Source organism: Equus przewalskii, chromosome 7, assembly GCF_037783145.1.
Source record: "Equus przewalskii isolate Varuska chromosome 7, EquPr2, whole genome shotgun sequence".
NCBI classification, from domain to species: Eukaryota; Metazoa; Chordata; class Mammalia; order Perissodactyla; family Equidae; genus Equus; species Equus przewalskii.
The window spans coordinates 23,712,783-23,726,384 of record NC_091837.1 but is presented as its reverse complement, the minus strand read 5'-3'; the positions used below and the strand labels follow the sequence as shown (position 1 = coordinate 23,726,384).

General features: G+C 46.1%; 1 long non-coding RNA gene across 1 annotated transcript; it reads right to left on the bottom strand.

Moving 5' to 3' along the window:
* Nucleotides 1-438: 438 nt before the first annotated feature.
* On the bottom strand, nt 439-12,419 carry LOC139084906 (uncharacterized). The gene is made up of 3 exons (XR_011542844.1): nt 11,884-12,419; nt 2,149-2,257; nt 439-1,113 (listed from the first exon to the last, which is right to left on the bottom strand). It is a non-coding gene; the product is annotated as an uncharacterized lncRNA (long non-coding RNA).
* Nucleotides 12,420-13,602: the final 1,183 nt, after the last annotated feature.

Below are 13,602 nucleotides of genomic sequence, written 5' to 3'. Positions count from 1 at the left end.
AACAACTTTTAAACAGTTATCGGTGGTTTGATATCAATTTCAAAAAACTATGTGTGTGTGTATATATATATATATATTAAGATTTAATTTTTCTCTTTTCTCCCAAAGCCCCCAGGTATATAGTTGTGTATTTTTAGTTGTGGGTCCTTCTAGTTGTGACATGTGGGACACCGCCTCAGCGTGGCCAGATGAGCAGTGCCATTTCCGCGCCCAGGATCCTAACCCGTGAAACTCTGGGCCGCCAGAAGCAGAGCTTGCGAACTTAACCACTCGCCCACGGGGCCGGCCCCAATATCTATTTTTATATGTATTTGTCATAAAGTACCATCACTATAATGTTGACACCAGTTATCTTTGGGCAGGGTGATTTTTTCTTCTCTTTTTTTTTTGTTTTTTTTTGGAGGAAGATTAGCCCTGAGCTAACTGCTGCCAATCTTCCTCTTTTTGCTGAGGAAGACTGGCCCTGAGCTCACATCCATGGCCATCTTCCTCTACCAAGCGGTGCCATGTCCACACCTGGGATCCGAACCGGTGAACCCCAGGCTGCTGAAGTGGAACATGCAAACTTAACTGATGCACCACTGGGTGGGCCCCTGTTTTCTTTTTTATGCTTATTTATTTTTTCTAATTTCCAAAAGAAACAATTATTACTTGTATTCTTTTTTGTTTAGGAGTGTACTCTATTTCTCTTTGGTTTCTTGACACAAAAGACATCCATGTGGGAGGATGTATACTTTTTTTTTAATTAAAAAAAATGAACATCAATTCACTGGGAGAAGATAACCTCTTAAGGCTGATGTTGCAAACTGGCAATCCGTGGGCCATATTCGGGGCACAAACATACTTCGTTAATCCTCACCATAAATTCCTAAAAAACTGTATTAGAGAAGAAATAAGACTGGAGGGAAATCACAGTTAAAACTGCAGGAAGCAGAGGACCACCACGAACGAGATCTGGAGGAGGGCGCTCCAAGCTCACAATCAATGGCTGGAAGAAGGTCTCAGGGGCAGTTTTCCAGGAAATGTGGAAATGCTCGAAGAGGATCTAGGCTGATGGCCCCCACCTTCCTTCCTCCTGAATAGTGGGCAGCGACAGCAAGTGCACAGAGGGACCTGGAAGGCAGTGCCCCGGAGACTTAACAACTCCCGGGAAGGACAAAGAGCTCCCACACCCAACAAGCCACAAAGACACAGAACCTGATAAAACTGCCGTCTCTTGACCAAAAATCAGAAGCAGCACTCCGTTGTCATCAAATCAGCAATCAGGCAAATACGAATTCCCAAACGCATGTGTTACGGGCCAGCAAAAGCCAGCAAACAATTAAGGAAAGTCAGCACTCTGGAAGAAAGCTCCCTGAGAACTAACGCGTGAAGGGGAAAAGTTAACAAACAAAAGACTTTAAAAATAGTAGCCCTAGGGGCTGGCCCAGTGGCGCAGCGGTTAAGTTTGTATGTTCCGCTTCTCAGTGGCCCAGGGTTCACCGATTTGGATCCCGGATGCGGACATGGCTCCGCTTGGCACACCATGCTGTGGTAGGCGTCCCACATATAGAGTGGAGGAGGATGGGCACGGATGTCAGCTTGGGGCCAGTCTTCCTCAGCAAAAAGAAGAGGATTGGCAGCAGTTTGTTCAGGGCTAATCTTCCTCCAAAGAAATAACAATAATAATAATAGCCCTAGAAAGAATATGGAAAATTCTGCATGCGTTAAGCAACAACCCATTATGGGAAAGAAGCAAATAGAGGTCTTGGAAAATACATATAAATATAAAATTATAATTTTTAAACAAGCTGAGTTGAATAGTAAAATGAACAAGGTTGGAAAACACAGTAGTGAGCTAAAAGAGTAATCTGAGAATTTCTCCCATAAGACTGCCAAAAGGATAAAGAGAGGTTAACTAACATGGAGGATAATCCGAAAGTCCCAGGACCTGCCTGATAGTTCCAGAAAGAATGAAGAAAGTGAGAGAGAGAGAGAGGAAAAAATAGAGAGAGGAAATAATCAAAGCAGCAATAAAAGAAAATTTCCCAGTGCTAAAAACACAAGCCTTCTGTATGGGTTAGTATAGGGTGATTGTGCTGTGAAAACAAACCATGCCCAGATCTCAGTGGCTTAAAACCACAAAGGTGTGCTTCTGGTTCAAGCTACCTGTCTATAGGCTATGTGTCCATCGCAGGTCAGCAGGGGGCTCTGCTGGTCATAGTCACTCCAAGACTCAGGCTGACTGAGCAGCCACCATCACAAATGTTGCCCATCACTGTGGCAGAAGGGGAGAGAGCTCAACAGGATCTTGCATTGTCAATTAAATGGTCTGGCCCAGAGATGCCGTGTACTCACAACTCATTGGCCAGAAACAACTCATTGGCCAGAACTAATCACATGGCCCCACCTAACCACAAGGGAGCCAGGAAGTACAATCTGATCTGTGACCAGAAAACAGACAGCCAGAAATATTTGGTGAATGGCACTGATGACCACTATACCTTTGGATTTCAAAGGTCCCCATAAATGCAATACTATGGATGACTCTCAAAAGTATTATGCCAAGTAAAAGAAGCCAGGCTTAAAGGGCTGTATATTGTTTGATTCCATTTGTATGACGTTCGGAAAAGACAAAATCATGGGGACAGAAACCAGATCAGTAGGGGCCAGGAACTGGGGGACAGTGGTCTAACTACAAAGAGAAATAAGCAGACTATTTGGAGTGATTAAAATATTCTGTCTCCTGGGGCTGGCCCCGTGGCCGAGTGGTTAAGTTCACGCGCTCCGCTGCAAGCAGCCCAGGGTTTCGTTGGTTCGAATCCTTGGCGCGGACATGGCACTGCTCATCAAACCACGCTGAGGCAGCATCCCACCTACCACAACTAGAAGGACTCACAACGAAGAATATACAACTATGTACCAGGGGGCTTTGGGGAGAAAAAGGAAAAAATAAAATCTTTAAAAAAAAAAAATATTCTGTCTCCTGATTGTGCTGGTGGTAACACAACTGTGTGAGTTTCTCAGAATTCATAGAAATGTACACGTAAAAAGCGTGAATTTTACTACATGTAAATTACACCTCAAAAAATCTTGGCAGATAAAAGGTTAAATGGCTTTTGCATCCATAGGCCATATTTGAAAGAATTACTAGAGGTTGTTCTCCAGCAAAGTAGACATTAAATTCAAGTAAGAGAAAGATAGGGGACCCAAGAAACAGTGTAGAGCAAAAAAATAAAATAAAATAAAACAAAATGGAATTTTTTAAGTTACAGTTTTTAAAGATTTTTATAAAAATAAAATATAGAGTTTTTAAAAGTCCACTCATGTTAGAAGGCTTATAGTTAAAAACAGTAGTCTCCTCTGTGGCCCACACATACTCATGCCTCTTACTACCTGACCAGAACTGGTCATACAGCCCTACCTACTGCCTGCCTGGAGGTAACTGCTTTCAAATTTTTTAGTTATTTCTTCTAGTATTTATCTCCAGATTAAAACCTGTATATTTTTTTCTAGAATCATCAATTTCAGACATCATCTACTGACTTACGTTAGAATGATTTTACTTTGCTTTTTTATTTATACACTTCTTTCCTCCCTCATCCTACAAACATAGCTAAATCATATCTTGTTAAATTCATACCAATGTTTTTACTATTTTGACCACAAAAATATTGCGTGCTCTTAAGTCAAGTTGTACATTATGATTTCTTTTCCTTTATTGTTGAAATTTTTGATTTTCCTGGAGTTATCAGCTGCCTTAATTTTTTCCCATTTGCTTAGCTTTCTTTAAACCCACAGTTTAGGACTTTGCACATCAGCCAATAGCTTTGTTACATATCTCTCAATATAATTCTCACACAGTCAGCCCTGTCAGATCCTATCTGTCTCAATTTTCCCCTCTAACACCCTTTGTCCTAACCATATGGACCGGCTGTTCTCTAGGCCTAACACATAGCTATTGTCCTGGGACCTCCCTTTATCATCCTGGAAATTTACTTCATTTCTTTCTTGCTTGCTTTTTTTTTTTTTTTTGAGGAAGATTAGCCCTGAGCTAACATCTGCCACCAATCCTCCTCTTTTTGCTGAGGAAGATTAGCCCTGAGCTAACATCCATGCCCATCTTCCTCTACTTTATATGTGGGACGCCTGCCACAGCCTGGCTGGATGAGTGTTATATAGGCCATGCCCAGGATCCAAACCTGCAAACCCTGGGCCGCTGAAGCAGAGTGCATGAACTTAATCACTATGTCACTGGGCCAGTCCCTGTACTTCATTTCTCTTGTATCACAGCTGCTATTTCCTGGATCTCTTGTCTTTGTCTTTCTTGATGTACTTCCTTGTTTTACAGGAGCACATCCTCCAGAAGTCTCTTCAGAAAGGTCACAGGAAGCAGAATTTTTGAAACTTTGCACAACTAAAAGTTATTTTAGGGGCTGGCCCGGTGGCACAGCAGTTAAGTTCACACGTTCCACTTCAGCGGCCCAGGGTTTCACCAGTTCGGATCCCGGGTGCAGACATGGCACCGCTCATCAAGCCATGCTGTGGCGGGAGTCCCACATATAAAGTAGAGTAAGATGGGCATGGATGTGCGCTCAGGGCCAGTCTTCCTCAGCAAAAAGGGGAGGATTGGCAGTAGTTAGCTCAGGGCTAATCTTCCTCAAAAAAAAAAAAATTATTTAATTTTACCTGCACACATGTTGGGTAGTTTGGCTGGGTAGAGAAACATAGGCTGAAAATCACTTGCCCTCTGAATTTGAAAGGTATTGCTCCACTATTTTGTAGCTTCTGACATTACTTTCGAGATACCCAATGTCATTCTTTTTTTTTTTTTAAGGTATGGTTTTTGGTGAGGAAGATTGGCCCTGAGCTAACATCTGTTGCCAATCTTCCTCTTTTTTTTTTTCTTCCCAAAGCCCCGGTGTGTAGTTATATATCCTAGTTGTAAGTCCTTCTATTTCCTCCACTGTCATTCTTATACTGTCTCCTTTCTCTGTGACCTGCTTTTTTTTTTCAGATTGGCCCTGAGCTAACATCTGTTGCCAATCCTTTCTTTTTCTTCTTCTTCTTCTCCCCAAAGCTCCCCAGTACATAGCTGTATATTCCAGTTGTGAGTGCCTCTGGTTGTGCTACGCTGCCTCAGCATGGCTTGATGAGCCGTGCCATGTCCGCGCCCAGGATCCCAACTGGTGAAACCCTGGGCCGCTGAAGTGGAGCGCATGAACTTAACCACTCGGCCATGGGGCCGGCCCCCCAGGATCTGCTTTTCTCTCTGAGAACCTTACAATCTCCTCTCTATCACTGGTGTTCTGAATTTCATGATTATGTGCCTTGGTGTGAGTCCTCTTAACATTAATGGGCTTGGGTAATCCAGGGCTCTTATAACATGGAGGGTCATGTCCTCATGCTAGGGATATTTTGTTATATTATCTAGTTATTTTCTCCCTTTAACTTTTTCTGTTGTCTCTTTCTGGAACTTCTATTAGATGTTGAACTTGCTGAATCAACTCTAGTTTTATTGTATTTTCTGATTTTTGTCTCTTTGACTTACTTTTAGGGAAATTTTACAAAAATTAAAATTTTTTTTCTTAGAAGTCTTTCTTATCTTCAAGTGTTACTTCATATACAGAGCATCCTGTTCTTGTTTCATGGGTGCAATATTGTCTATTTCTCAAAGAATATTATTTGAGTCTATTTGAAGTTATCTTTTGCTCCCTGCACTGTTTGCTTATTTTTCTTCTTCTTCTTCTTCTTTTTTTCCCACTAGTATGTTTTGAATTCTCTCTTCATGTGGAAAGCTTTCTAAAGTCTGGATGCCAGGGCCGGCCCTGTGGCCAAGTGGTTAAGTTCATACACTCTGCTTTGGTGGCCTGAGGTTCACTGGTTTGGATCCTGGGCACAGACCTACACACCAATCATCAGGCTGTGCTGTGGTAGCGTCCCACACAGAAGAACTAGAATGACTTACAACTAGAATATACAACTAGGTACTGGGGCTTTGGAGAGAGAAAAAAAAAGAGGAAGATTGGCAACAGATGTTAGCTCAGGGCCAATCTTCCTCACTAAAAAAAAAAAAAAAAATCCAGATGCCCATTAGGATGGCTGCTAGGACCAGTGTACGTGACAGAAGCATGGCTCGTCAACCGGCAAGTCAATAGATGGCCAGGCAGCTTTTAGGTTGGAGACTCCTAAATGTCAGAATCTGAAGGCTTTCTCTCTGGGTGGTTCCAATCACACAGATGACCTCCATATGCCTTCTGGGAGGGTATAAGCCTGGCAGCTGATTCTCTGGGGCAAGGCCAGGGAAGGGGGCTATGGTCTTGCTGTTCACTCTGCCCACTGCCACTAAACTCCCTGCTTGCAGCCTCTGGCAACGCACTCCCTGTACTCCTCCATGCCTACTGGCCCTGAGTCTGAACCACTCTGAGTTAATTTCTCCAGACACTAAACCTGTCTCCAGTGGAAGTCAGCCGGGACTGTGCAGGATGGGGGGTGGCAACCTGGAGGTCTGACTGTTTCATATACAGACTTTCAACCAAAGCCCAGTTTTAGTCCTCTGCTTCCTGCTGTACTTGATGCCTCCAATTCCTACATTTTCTGCGATTCCAGGAGAGGACTGACCTGCTTCTCATTGGGATCGACTTCCGCAGCACTTGGGTCTGAATTTCCTCCACTTTGCAAAGTTCATTTCCGTTCCTCCCTCCTCCTTTCACTTTCGTATATTGTGGTTTGGGGCTCTAGATGTTGCCTTATTTCACTAAGCATTGGTTTTCTGCTTCTGCTTCTTATTTTCTCGTACTTTGGGGGTGATTTTAGAGAAAAAGAAAGGAGTGAATGTCTTTACAATAGTAAAAACTAACATCTGAACAGTTTTTTAAAAATGTGACTTGCTTGCATTTTAAAAACCACAGGATTTTGTATAAATATGACAGTGTTAGGATCTTCTTGAACTATCTGAAGATCTGACAACACTGGGCTCTTACTACTTCCACATGGTAGAGCCTGGAGCTAAGGAGCGATTAGCCCCTTTAGACACATCCTTTGCTCTTTGGCTTTCCACAGTCCCCACCACTCCCTATTGTCCCAGTGTGTTTTGCTTATTTACATTACCTGCCTGGTTCCTGAAGGCATGTGAGTTTGAAATCCCTGCTAAGCTTCATTATTAGCTGTGTGCCCCTCAGTGGAACAAGTTAGTGGAAACTTTTTCTACTGTGGCTGTGGGCGAGAGGAGACAGCCACAGGAGAGGTGAGGGTTACAGAAGGAAGAGGGCACTGGGGATCAGACTGATGCAGGAGGAAACTGGAGAAGGTCAAAGGGCGCTGGGGCAAAACTTTCACAGTTTGGGGATAATTAATACCTACTTCATAGGGTTGTCGTGAGGATTGAGTGAGGTCATATATGTAAAGTACTTCAAACGGTGCCTGGCACATAGTTCGTGGCACCATGTTGGCTATTATGATTTTTGTTTTATTAGGGTGTGATTTACATGCAGTAAAGTTCTCTTGTTAGTGTACAATTCCATGAATTTTGACAAACATATACAGTCGTGTAATCACCATCACAATCAAGGTACAGACTATTTCCAACGCTCCCGCACACACACGCGATTCCCTCATCCCTTTGCCGTCAGCCTCTCTCCCCATCCCAGCCCCCCTGGCAACCACTGATCTGCTTCTTGTTTTGCCGTTTCCAAAATGTCACGTAAATGGAATCCTTCAGTAAGCAGCCTTGAGCCTGGCTTCTTTCACTGAGCACAACACGGCTGAGACTCCTCCCTATGGTTGCGTTCCTGTGGTTCATTCCCTTTTATTGCTGTGTAGGAGTTCATTTTCAGAATGTATCACAGTTGGTTTATCACTCATCAGGTGAAGGCCATTTTAGTTGTTTCCAGTTTGGGGTGGTTACAAACGAGGCCACTGTAACATTCATATACAGGGCTTTGTACATTTTAATTTCTTTTCAGTAAATATCTGGGAGTGGTGCCAGGCTGTATGGTAAATTTATGTTTAACTTTGTAAGGGCCTGCCAAACTATTTTCCAGATGGCTGTGCCATTTTACCTTCCCCGCAGCAGTGCAGGGGTATTCTAGTTATTCTGCAGCCTCGCCAGCACTTGGTGTGGTCTATCTTTTTAGCTCTTCTGGTGGGACTGTAGTGGTATCTCACTGTGTTTTTTTTTTTTTTTAAATTTTATTTTTTCCTTTTTCTCCCCAAAGCCGCCTGGTACATAGTTGTATATTCTTTGTTGTGGGTCCTTCTAGTTGTGGCATGTGGGACGCTGCCTCAGCGTGGTTTGATGAGCTATGCCACGTCCGCGCCCAGAATTCGAACCAATGAAACACTGGGCCGCCTGCAGCGGAGCACGCGAACTTAACCACTCGGCCACGGGGCCAGCTCCTCTCACTGTGGTTTTAATTTACATTTCCCTAATAACTAATGATGTTCAGCATCTTTCATGTGCTTATTTTCCTCCCGTATCTTTTCTATGATGAAGTGTCTATGCAAATATTTTGCTAGGGTGTTTTTGGGTGGGGGTGTTTGCTTTCTTAGTATTGAATTTTGAGAGTTGTTTATATATTCTAGATCCAAGTCCTTTATCAGACATGTGTTTTGCAAAGATCGTCTGCCAGTCTGTGGTTTGTCTTTTTCATTCTCTTAACAGTGTCTTTGGCAGAGCAGAAGTTTTAAATTTTGATAAACTCCAATTTATCAATTTTTTCTTTTATAGTTAGGGTTTTGATGTCATGTCTAAAAAGGCTTTGCCTAAGCCAAGGTCACAAAGATTTTCTCCTCCGCTTTCCTCTAGAATGTTTAGAGGTACATTTTGGTCTACCATCCGTTTTGAGAGAACACTGCAATAAGGTGTAGGGTATGGGCTGAGGGTCCTTCCTTTGGCGCCTGGATGTCCAATTGTCCCGACGTCAGTGGTTGAATATTGGCAATGATTATTTGCACTCTCAGGATTCCCAGAGTTCCGGGAACTGGGGGTCAGCAAGGGGACATCCTGGCCCCACACATCCCTCCAACCTAACAGCTGGGGCCTGTCGCAGTCTTTTGCCGGCAGAAGATTGGTTTCAGGTCGCTTTACCTCCTCTCTCTCCTCCTGAAATCTCTTGTATAAAACAAACCATGAAAGGGCAGGGCTGGCTTAGCAGTCTGGCAACGTCCCTTTGAAAATAAACAAGTGCAAAAACTGAAAGGCAGCGGCCATCTCGGGGGACCACTTGGAGAAACAGTTTGGGGCCGGTGCATCCGCTGCGCGTGGCTCTCCTGCCCCCCGCCAGGCGGCAGGTCGGATATAGTAAAGCCAAACAGGATCCCGATTGCCTCAGATGTCACCTCTGGCCAGGGAGATGCCTGACACCTTTGCAGGGAGAGGCCATGCTGGTGGGGAGCATCTGATCGTAGCGGGCACCGGAAGAGTTCTGTGGCTGAACAGCCCTTGACAATTTGCACAGCCAGCCTCACACCCCTAATGGAAATTGAGGCACAAAAGGGTGAAGAAATAGATGCCTGTGGGTTTGGGATTTTTTTGAGCTTTATTGAGGTGTAATTTACATCCCATAAAATTCACTCATTTTAAGTGTACAATTGAGCGAGCTTTACTAAGTTCACACAGTCGTGCAATGATGCCCACGATCCAGATGCCCCGAATCATTCCCTCCTGCCTCTTTGCGGTCAAGCCTTGCTCCCAGCCCCAGACAACCCAGGCTCTACCTTCTGTCTCCATAATTTTGCTTTTTCTAGAAATCTCATATCAATGGGATCATAGTCTGTAGTCACAGTGGAATTTCAAGCCAGAATCTAACAAGGAAGCCAGAGAGCCAGGACAGTGAGCACACCTGCACCGAGGGCTTCCCCTACCTGCTGTGTCACCTTGTGGGCACCTTTGTCTCTGAACCTCAGTCTTCACATCTTTAAAATGAGGCTACAGGGGGCCAGCCCTGTGGCCGAGTGGTTAAGTTCATGCTCCGTTTCAACGGCCCAGGGTTTCGCCAGTTTGAATCCTGGGCGCCGACATGGCACCACTCATCAAGCCATGCTGACATGGCATCCCACATGCCACAACTAGAAGGACCCACAACTAAAAATACACAGCTATGTATCAGGGGGCTTTGGGGAGAAAAAGGAAAAATAAAATCTTAAAAAAAAAAATGAGGCTACAAACTAGTCTCCCTCTCAGGGTTGAAGTCAGGGTGAAATGAGGTCTCGTATCTTGCATATTCATAATACTCCATGGAAACCAGAAAGAGACCAAACACCCCACACAGGAAAATGGGTAAAGTACATGTCGGGTCCTCACTGCATGGGATATTCTCCAGCACGGGGAAGGAATGGACTCCAGTGACATGCAACACTGATGAATCTCACAAACATCATGTTGAGTGAAAGAAGGCAGGCACAAGGAGCACAAACTATATGATTCCATGAACATTAAGTTCAAAAACAGGCAAATGACATCTGCGCGGGGAGACATCAGAGTAGTGGTTACTCCTCTGGGCGGAGTGACAGGAGGGGTCCCATCCTGGAGGGGGACTGCTGGGGGTTAGTAATATTCCGTTCCTTGATCCAGGTGCTGGTTATGCAGGTGTATTCAGTGTGTGAAAATTCATTGAGCTACACCCTTGCACGTCAATAAAAATTCAGTTAAGGGTTGCATGGTGCTTGGCACATAGTAGGTAATCATGATGATTGTTATTCTCTCAGCTACATAGAGTTTCAACAGCAAAGTGTGTTCGAGTGTGGGGGTTGGCAAACTTTTTCTGTAAAGGGCCAGATGGTAAACACTTTTGACTTTGCAAGCCATACAGTCTCTGTAGCAACTACTCAACTCTGAGGTTGTATCGCAAAAGCAGCCAGGGGCCATATGTAAACTAACGGCCGTGGCTGTGTTTCGATAATACTTTTACAAAAACAGGCGGCGGGCCGGATGTGCTGACCCTCCGTCTGGTGGAAGAGGCTGGGTTCCAAAGCATCCTTCACTGAGTCCCTGCAGGCCCCTGCTCAGTTACTTCCCTGGCCTCAGTTTTCCTACCTGTAACATGGGGGGGCTGATCCCTGCCCTAAACTACCATTCAGGAGTTCAAATGAGGTCAAATGAGCTCATATCCCAGAGAGCCCTGAGGGAGAAAAGAGCAGGATTTGAGTCTCTTGAGATTCCTTAATGCAAAGCAGATTGTTATTTCTGCCAAAGTCTGAAGAGAGGAAGCCATTGACCCCAAGTCACCCCCTGCCTCCATGGGCACCAGTGCATCCCAGAGGAGACAGGACCCACAGGCCTGGCACCGCATCCTGGTCCTTGCCTCCCAGAAGCCTTTCCCCAAGAGCCTGTGGAGGGACAACAGTGGTGAAGGAGAGAGACTGGAAAAATGAGTCCCCAGGGGCCTGTTCCTCTGAGACCCGGGGACCAGAAGCTCCCTGCTTGGGTCTGCTTAGTAACTGAGCAGCCAGGGCCTGCGGTGGGGACGTGCTGTCAAGTCTCCAGCCCTTCCCTCAGCCAGGAGTGTCTTCCCTTCTGCCTGTTTCCTGGTGGGCTTCTACTCACCCCATAGGGCATGACTCAGGCCATGGCCTGTTTGGGGCACGCTGGGTGGATAACTCCTGTCGATCATTTGAGGGAGAGGCCAGTCTTCAGAGAGCAAAGTGGCAAGCCCAAAGCAGCTGGGGGTGGGGATTCTTGCCTTTCCCTGTGCCTCATTTTCTAGGAGCTGAACTTCTGGAGTCTGGATATATAATAGTAATAATAGCAGCTAACATTTATTGAGATCTACTATGTACAAGGCTTATCCCAAGCACTTTATATGTATTAATTCCTTTAATCCTCCTGACAACCTGAGTAGGCACTATCATTCTCCTCATTTTACAGATGAGGAAACAGGGGTCCAGAGAGGTTAAGATACTTACCTTAGATCACCCAGCTCTGAAGTGCTGGAGCTCTGAGGATTATAGAAGAGGCTGCTTCAGAAGTCCAAAACAGGTCCATGTTAACCTCTGTTTGTTCCCTTGTCCTCAGCTGTGAAACTTCCAAGTCCTTGTCACATGGAGCATGGAAAGGGCAGCAGTGTGGAAAGGGAGAGAGACACTCCCTCCAAGAGAATGACACCAACAGGAGTCAGAGCTCCCATGTGGGCAACCACCCCTCCTTCTGGATCTGTCCAGGAAACACTCGCAGTCCTGGCAGAAAGGGGTGGGAGGTTCCAGGGGGAAAGACTCAGTGAAAACTGACCTAAACCGTCAAGGGCATTGATGGGCTCACGAAATCAACAAGTTCAGGAGGGCTGGCTTCAGGGCCGGCTGGGGCTGCGGGCTCCAGCTCTGCTCTCAGGAAGCTCACACTCACCATCTGTCAACTCTTTCCTGCGCCTGCTCCATTCTCAGGCAGGCTCCTCCCCACACTGGAGCAAAGGTGGCCCAAGGCTCCAGTTTAACTCCAGCGAATACTCTAGCAGAACTCTTTCCCACAGTCCCTGCAAATATCTCAGGGCTGACTCTCACTGGGCCACATTGGGTCATGAGAGCATCCCTGACCCAATTGCTGTGGCCAGGGGAGAGCCTGGGGTGGGTCACACGGCCGCCTGAGAGTGACAGAGAGTGGGCGAGGGCGACCCCTACTGGAAGAAGAGGGGAATGCAACTGGCAAAGAGCTCTGTCTACTGAGCCTCTGGAGGGAAATATGCATGGGGGGCGAGGGGTGGGTAGACATGGCCTTTAGGGTCTGCACATCCCTTCTCAGCCCAACCCTGGACCTCCATCACACTTGTTGGCTTGGTCTGGACTTGGACCTGAGCTTTCTCTGCCTGCCTCTCCCACCTGACCCCACCCACTGGGCTGCAGCACTGATTGCCCTCACATCACCTGGGGGTACACGGGTCCTCTTGCGAACTCCTGACATCCTGCTTGACCTATTGTCCCAATCCCCTAGTTGTCCTTCCCCCACCTCCAGTCTGGCCTTTTCCAACCATGCCATTCACTGGCAGTACCATCCCCAGGCCAGCAGAGCCCTGGCTCAGAAAACCTCCAGCCACTCATTAGTGTCAAGGAGAAACGAGCCTCTTAGCCTCACACCTGGGCTTCCTCCACCATCCTAGGAGTCTCCCTGACCCCCGCCATCAACATGCACCTCTTCCCTAATTCCAAACTGTGCTGGGCATCCTGGTGCACCGGCTCACTTACCTGCCTAGAGGGAAAGGGTCAAATTTCAGTCAATGTTGCCCAGGGCCCAGCACACAGATGGTGCTCAACAAATGCCTGTAAAACCTACATTTCCAGCTCTCGTGCATGACTGCTCCTTGACGAAGGGAGAAATGAGAGAAGTCAGACAGCTCCACAGAGACAGACAGGGAGCTGAAAGAGACAGAGAAACCAGGAGGGACACAGAGGAAGTGAAACAGAATGACAGATCCAGGGAGGTGGAGGCAAGAGCAGCCAAGAGAAAGGGGGAGATCCAGAGAGACGAGTCTGGGAGAAGGGGACCTTCACCTGGAGACCCAGGAAACAGACACACGGGGAGGACAGAGGAGAGCGAGGGTGTGCCAGCTACAGCATTTTTTTGTTAAGCAAACAAGGCCCCTGTGATTTGTGTTTTGTCAAGCTGAACTTTCTATATCAGGAATTTATTTGGCT